This window comes from Mesitornis unicolor, unplaced genomic scaffold, assembly GCF_000695765.1.
Source record: "Mesitornis unicolor isolate BGI_N332 unplaced genomic scaffold, ASM69576v1 scaffold9344, whole genome shotgun sequence".
Taxonomy (NCBI): domain Eukaryota; kingdom Metazoa; phylum Chordata; class Aves; order Mesitornithiformes; family Mesitornithidae; genus Mesitornis; species Mesitornis unicolor.
Window position 1 is genome coordinate 1 of NW_010182018.1, and position 8,253 is coordinate 8,253.

Sequence of the window (8,253 nt, forward strand, 5' to 3'; positions counted from 1 at the left end):
AGGACGGCAAGAAAGGGAGGACGGCAAGAAGTCAGCCATACTGCCCATCAGTTTGGACAAAAGAACTTTCAGAAACAGAAGACTGTTAATTGAAAAAATAAACATAATTAATACCAAAAGTTACATGCAATCTTGTCTTAAGCAAGTCACTTATTTAAATGGTGAGTATTTTTAAAAGCAGCAATAACCAATACAGCCTACATGTTTAATACCTGACATGAGTGAAATAAGTCTTTGTCTAGCCTCATTTGATGCCCTTGGTGTACGAATTCGGTCTATCCACTGGTATTCTGGGTCTTCATTAACTACAAGTTCTTCCACAAATCCATGAATTATTACTGCTCTGTAACACTTGGGAATAGATGTAGCTGTTAAAAAAATACACATAAAAGATGTAAAGAATCATTCCGTGAGCCAAGAATTCCAAGAAAACTATACAATTACATGCAAAAAGTGATGTGAACAATTCCAGAAAGTCATGCACATGTTTTTCTGTTAAAATGTGGACATACTCTAAGCAGTTTTGTTCTGGGAGACTCTGGAGCACTGATAAGATAACTGTCCAGTGTATCATTTACAACCTGTACCACTGTAAAACCTTTTCACTTTGTGCCTCTAACAGGGTATGCACCCAAAGCAATACAATGTCCATATGTGTAAGCACTGAAAAGCAACTTAAGAAAGAGGGGAAAAAAGTTATTTACATTCTTTTTAAATATAAACAGTAAAAAAATATTTTTTAAAAAGGAAATAAACATTAATCATTTCTGCATTTGCTACTGGCTTCAATGGGGCTTATGAAAAGAGCTGTTGAAAAAAGGGAAACTGACAGAACAGGTAAGAAACGAGGAGAGGTGGGAGGGAGTTTTCTGTTCAAATAATCTTTTTCTACTACTTACTGCAAAAAAACTTGACTCCACAGGATGACTGCCTAAATCTGTTTAAATCATTGAAGAGGTCTACTTTCACTACCACATTGATCTCCCCACGTATACCTACCAATGAAAACAAAAAATTAGAAATTTTATCAGAAACAAATACTAAAGTAGCCCTATTAATGATTCCCTATTATTAGTAATGAATGGACTTTCTATTACCAATGTATTATTTTTTCTGCAGAGAATGCACTTTAACCCTCCAAGAACCGCTCAGTTCACCTGTCAGTTTATGTGTCAATTCTAGTCTGGGCCAGAAGATCAGGAAGAGACTTTCTTGCCTCTCAGGTCTGACACAGAGACACCCTCTCAGAAGAAGTTTCTAGTTCTGCCCTGGCTGAAGCGATGCAAACAACAGTTCTCAAATACTTGCTGCACCGAACAGACCTTTAGAAAAAAGGTGGAATTGGTCAAAGAGAAGCCATCAGCCTCCTAATACTGCAGTGGCTTCTGCTGCAGTGAGCAAGTGCTCTCTCTGCTCCTTTGCCCTGTACCATCAATGCAGGAAGGGTATAAAGTAAGTGTCAAAGTACCATGACTATCCAAACATATGCTTAGCACAAAAGATCTAAAGTGTAACTTTGAGTATAGATGCCTTGAAACTGAAATCCAGTCCACATCAAAAAGCTCTGACCAATACCAGAAAGCTTTTACATTTTCTCCCTGAAATGGTTTCGAAATAACAGTAGAGCTACTCTCTGAAGTTCAATGCAGAGAGAAAACTTATGGTTCTTTCTAGAACCACAAAGTAAATGCTTGTAATATCCTTTGGTGATAAGAATATATTAAAAATAAGGTATTACAGACTTTGTAGATACAGCTCAATTCTTGGTCACAATTAAACCTTATTTATAATGGAGTATTTCCTGAACACACAGCCATTCCTTTTTGATTTTTCTACTTTTCTATTCTGAGCCTTTCCTTCTTTTTCCCCATGCAGTAACAAAATTATTTCACGTATTATGTTCTGACATACTGAGAACTAAACTTCTTGATAAGTCTGATCTCTAGTGTCTTCAGAAGCCTTTATCACATACATATATGACACTCAAACAAAAGCACTAGATTCATAGGCTGACTCTGACGTTTTTGCAATAAAGTCACCTAGATCCGTCTTCCAAAATGCCAGTATAAAGAAGCCTTCAGTTACTGTAACAAGAAGTGCATCAGGTTCATATATTTACATAAATAGATTTTTTTCACATTAACATGATTATTTAATAAAAATTTATAAACATTATATTGATTATTTTTAAGGAAGTACCAATAACCGTGCCATGGATCAAAATAACTAGAATCTACAGCTACAAGCATGAAAATATATGAATTCTAATTTTACTTAAATAGAAAAAAAAGCAGTGAAATAATAACAGATCTAGAAAAATACAGTGAAATTTAAGTCTTCCTAACATATAAGTTGTACATATCCTGAGACAAGTGTCTACCTAATTAACTTCAAAGGAAAATGTATGATAGGAAAATGTGAACAAAATGTAAAAAAATACATGCAATACTTCTCAAAAAAAAGTCTTTAATATAACTGTTTTAAATGCAAAAAATACTTTGCATCGGCTATTGTGATCATCCTGTAAATATCATTAATTATTTCCCAGCAACGATTTACAATTAGCTTTTAACATAATTAATTCATTTAATTCAACCTGGATAATGAACAAAGGTGGTAATGACAACTACATAGATGTTCTGCAATAAGGTATTCAAGAAGCAAGCTAACTGCTGTAAACAGGCCATGACCTTCTTGGACAAAAGTTGTGTTTCATTAAAATCAAAGGCAAAAATATTATTAACTTAATTTTCTCAAACCTTCAAGATATTCTGATGAAATCTACCTAGCACAGAGAGTAGTTTCTGCAGGGAAAAGGAATTTCATTCTGTACAACATGTTGAAGATACATCACATCCTATCCCTCCCATATCCCAAGTGGCTTCAGCAAAAGTATGTTTGGGTTCTTTTTTTTTAACCCTATCTGAATTTTGCAATAACTGTTTTAAATACCATGTGACAATTACTTCCACTTGTCACAAGTTCTATGAGAGGCATTCTGCCAAGCACTAGTCTGAACTATTATGCCAGAAATAAGGAAAAGTGTGCGAGAAAATTAGCTTTCCAGCTCTTGAGGCTAAAACTGTTACAAATTTCTGAAGACATTTTACAGAAATGAAGACTGTAAGAAGCAGACTATATATCTAACATATTTTTACTTTTAAATTAGCATATCTTACCATGAATGGTATCATAAATAGGAAACCATCCTGAAATAACTGTAGCTGCTTCACTATAGAGCAAAGGATCAATATCTATGTACACTTTGCCAATGGCATCATTAGCACTGTAGGTATCATGATCAAGAACTGTGATTTGAAGAGGCTCATCTTGCAGCTCTTCATCATCTACCTAGAAACAAATATTAACATGGAATCTGAGTACTTAAAAAAACTGCAGGGAAAGACTGCTAAAAAACAAATGCAAAAAAAGAGCAGCATCAGTTATGTACAGTGATTTGACATACATAAATACATAATTTCAATTTCCTGTACCTAAACAATGCATTCACTTATTTTGATTTTACCCTCCATAGACAGGAGTATTACACTCTGAAGTTATGATTATAGGTGCTCTCACCCTTCCAAACTGGTCAGTGACTTAAAAGAAGACAAGAGAGTTTATACAACCCATTGTCAAAATTCAGTAATTTCAGACATGCATTTTCCTAAACAAATGCAATAATCCACCTGCAGATATTGCAACAATTTTTTAGGACATACAAAAATAGACATTCTACAACTTCTTGTGCTGAACGTCGCAAACCAAGGTTTGCTAAATGCAATAGGACGATTCATGTAAGTGTTTGCAGAAATATAACATCTAGTCTTGCAAAGAAAAAAAAAAAATCAAACTACACACACATGCACACACTTACGATATCTTAAGTAGTTAGTGTTTTTCCACTCTTTGAAATGTGGAATTCTATTTTTTTATTTTTTTTTCAAGGTTGCTGTTTGCCTCTCTTTCCCAAATCCATTTTTTCATGCAGAAAGACTGAATTTTGAGACTTGTGTTATTGCCAAAAAAACCTGTTTCTGTATGAATAGAGTTAACCTTTCACACAGATCAGCTCTTTCCCCTCCCTCCAAAAAACAACTTCAGGAATTGAAAAATATAAAAAAGACGACCAACTGAATTTCAGCACCATTGTACTACTTTCTTAATCAACATGGGTTGCTGATTAAGTGATGCTCTTAATCAAGTATTCTGTGTTTATTAATAATCTTCCTAACCTTACTAATTTGTATTTGCTCTAAAATATTTCTAACATTACCAGCTATTACATCACTCATTACATTTACAATCATGATTATACTGTGGTATTATCTTAGGACACTACAAATGAACCAGTACTATATATTCAAACGTTTTAACAATTAATTTAGCCTAAATACCACTACATTTTTTAAAGTAATTAAAAATGCATTAAAAATGCATTAACAACAATAGAAGAATATGTAAACACTTGTTCGGGGTGTAATTTCAAAGGACATCAACAAATCAGATCCTGACCCCTGAAAGCAATGAGCAATTACAGGAAAATGTTGAGTGTCCTCATTACTACATAAGGAAATGGGAAAAGAAAATGTAAAATAATTGTTGCCCAAGCTCTTTATTTTGTAATTTTCTCATAGGAGTTCTCAATTTTCTTTTCTGTCAAGTGCATTATTTTTGCAAACCAAAGTAACATTTCAAATCCCAATTAACTTTCCTTACTCAAAACTAGCCCTGCAAAAAAAAAAAATGCAAGCATACCTGTACTGGTATCTCAAAGCATAATCCATAATGCTATTTCCCCCCCAACTTTTACCTTTGTCTTGACTTTTTCATTACTACCAAGAGTTGGATCCAATCTGGCAAACTTTCTTCATTACAAACAGTCCTCAAAAGCCAATGAGGCACTTTTAGCAAAAAAGGTCTAACTGTAGTTAAGTTTGCTGAAAAGGTTACATGTGTATTTAAACAGAAATATACTTGACTTCTCAAAACTCATTTTCTGCCTGAAATGACATTATTTCATTAAGGGCATCTAAACCTGAGTGTCTATATAGATACAGCAAACTCTTAAAAAATACTTACTTCAAATTTGAACCACTCAGAATTCCACTGAGGATTAAGTGATTTGGGATACACATCTGTCTTAAATGTTGTATTACCAAATTTTACCTAAAATACAAGCATTCCATAATTAATAATAAATACTAATCAATAAATTTAAAACTTATTAAATCTACACATACAAATAATTTTAAATATGTATTTCAACAATATCAACAAGTTCTTTTCAGTGAGAGCAGCTCTTTTCATTGATTCACACATATCAGTAAGGAACTTTCCATGTATCAACAAGACTCCCAACAAATCTCTCTCTCCCACTATTAGAATTGTTTATTTTTCCTCCTTAATCACTTGAGAAGTAAAAATACTGCTTATATTGGCTATTCAAATCACTTGGTACACTCTCTTTTGCTTTCTGTATTATTCTAGCTAAAAATTGATAGTTTATGTCCCATTACCATTCTCTCTAGGGTTTCTATATCAGCTTTACTAACAATTTATAAAAGAAATATAGAAATAAAATGGAAACACTGGTAAATTCATTTGTTGTTTTCTGAATGTTGCCTCTCAAAATACCTGGTTGGCCAAAAAGTCATTGCTTTTTTTTCTGGATAAATGAAAGGCAATTTTTTTGTGGGAAACAAAAACTTTAATATTAAACAATATAGTGTCCATTTTGTTCAATTACCTTTTGCCATCTTTCAGGCAACTCCATGATTCCACGCTCAAAAAAGTTCTTATCTTTTACAGCAAAAAACAGTTCCAAGCACAATTTGAAATCATCAGCAGCAGTGAAGATTTCATCATTCAAGGCATTTAGTAAAGAACGAAACACATGGTAGTTTGATGGTGCCAGGTCTGGCAAATATGGTGGATGTGGTAACACATCCCATCCAAGCTGCAACAAGTTTTGACAAGTGACCAAACTTGTACATGGTCAAGGGTTACCATGCAGAAACTCAGCACCTTTGCGATTCACCAATTCTGGATGCTTCTGTTTGATGGGATCATTTAATTTACCCAGTAGGTAACAGTACACATCTGAATTAATGGTTAAGTTTCTTGGAAGCAATGCAATATGCACAATACCTTTGGAATCCCACCAGACTGACAGCATCATCTTCCTTTGGTGAATAACTGCTCTTGAAATGCTTTGAGCTGGTTCATCACGCTTGCTCCACAACCTTTGCTGTTTGTTGTTGTTGTGGACAATCCATTTGTCATCATCTGTTATCATATGCTTGAAAAATGTATCATTTTCCTCACGTGCTTATTGAGATTAATTTATTTGAGTTCATGTGGTACCCAAATACCAGGCTTCCTACTGTATTCAAGTTGTTTTAAATGGTTTTCAATGCTCGATTTCAATGTGTTAAGATTATCAGCAATCTCCTGCATTGTTAAATGCCAACTGCATTTGATCAATGCCTTTCTTTCGTTGTTATCAACTTCGATTTGCCTTCCTGAGCGTGGTGCTTCTTGAACACCAAAATCTCCGGGCCAAAATTTAGCAAACCAGTTCTGACACTGATGTAGTTTTAAGGCATCTTCACCATACACATGACATTTTTATGACCTTTCTTCCTTTTCTGAAGTAATACAGTAAAGTACGATGAAAACGTTCCTTTTGATTTTTCATTATGAAATTGACGCCAAATAAATGTTAACAATCGTGCACTTTCTTCTTCTAAAACAAGCTTGATCTGCTAGTTGTCAAGTTACATAATGAATTTGTAGTTTAAGAGAAGGTTAGTTACATTTCAAGACAAGTATGTCTATCTGTTAAAAAAGATGCAATTACTTTTTGGCCAACCCAATAATTAATACTTAAACCATATCAACCATCTGATGGTTCTTACAAGTACCCAAAGTTGTGTTTTTTAATTAATTCAAAAGTCTTAAGAAAATAGTGAGTGTGCTGATATAGAAGAAATGCTTCAGTCAAAGACAGTTGTGGAATTTGAATGTCATTTTCTTTTTAAAAGCTTAAATGGATTTTGGAGACTCAATTCAGGCTTAGCTTTTGAAAATTGTATAGCAATTTTTAAAACACTTTTGCTCAAGAAACTACTAAATATACAATTTATACATTTCAGTAATACTGTGATCATTTTGCATAGATGCATATTGCAACTCTGAAGAAATTCTGCACTTGCTTAAGTACATCCAGGTACTTTTAAAGGCCTAAAGCACTGCATTACTGGACTGCGAGTTCACACTGAGCTCTGCATATATAACCATAGGTACCTCAGCCAGAACTCTCTACAGCATTTGTGAACAAAGAAACAATTAAAAAATGACCAGGTCCTCCATTTGATTCAATGAAAAGTCATGCTTTTCAAAAAGACGTTACTTAAAAATAACCTTTAAAGTTAAAAGCTAGAGTGGTATGAAAACTCACAAGTAAGCAACCTTAGTGTGAAAAATCATCTTGCTATCAAAAGATAGATGCAGAAAACCAACACCACAGCCACTTAGAATGTGTATCCATCACACAAAATAGTATAATAAAGTGATACTGACACTAGTTTTAACTGAGCCACTTTATATACCAGAAGCTGCCAAGATGCAGCAGCCCAGAGCTCCACCCAACCTTATTTTACATGTTATCTAGGGAGTCGGTCAATTCCCTTGAAGCCACAGGCAGCTATAACTGAAATTCTCCAGTAGTCAAGCTAGTTCATTAAAGCTAGTAAACATAATCAAGCACTACACTGCTGTTCGCTGTACAAATTTAGAAGCACAATTACAGAAGAAACTGTGCTATTTTGTTCCAGATCACATATGCTGGCAAAGTTCAAGCTAAGCATAGCCTGAGCCAAGTAGGAACTCTGGTGTCTTTTCTCATTTCCTTTTCTAATTCTAGATTATTTTTTTTTCTAATTCTAGATTTATATTAGAATATTTAACAAAGAAATTAAAGGCTAGTAATCAACTAGTTCCTTAACATAACTTCTACTTTTCCTTTTTATTGAAGTGAAAATGTTTTGTAAAGGTTTTCTGCAACCTTACACAGAAAAATAAAACAATAGTTTCAAGCTCAATTTATTTCGAGATAAATCTCACTTGCTGTCTTGCCTACTCCACATGTGGAAAGGGCAGTTCCCACAAACTAAGCAACAGTCCAAAAAGCAAGGCTCCATCTACATATTTCTTTAGCCTTATTTGCACTAAGACATTAATGAAACTACA

At 33.9% G+C, this 8,253-nt stretch overlaps 1 long non-coding RNA gene across 1 annotated transcript; it reads right to left on the minus strand.

Moving 5' to 3' along the window:
• Positions 1-210: 210 nt before the first annotated feature.
• On the minus strand, positions 211-5,171 carry LOC104539945. The gene is made up of 4 exons (XR_728125.1): positions 5,083-5,171; positions 3,180-3,351; positions 900-995; positions 211-368 (listed from the first exon to the last, which is right to left on the minus strand). It is a non-coding gene; the product is annotated as an uncharacterized LOC104539945 (long non-coding RNA).
• Between the last annotated feature and the right edge of the window lie 3,082 nt (positions 5,172-8,253).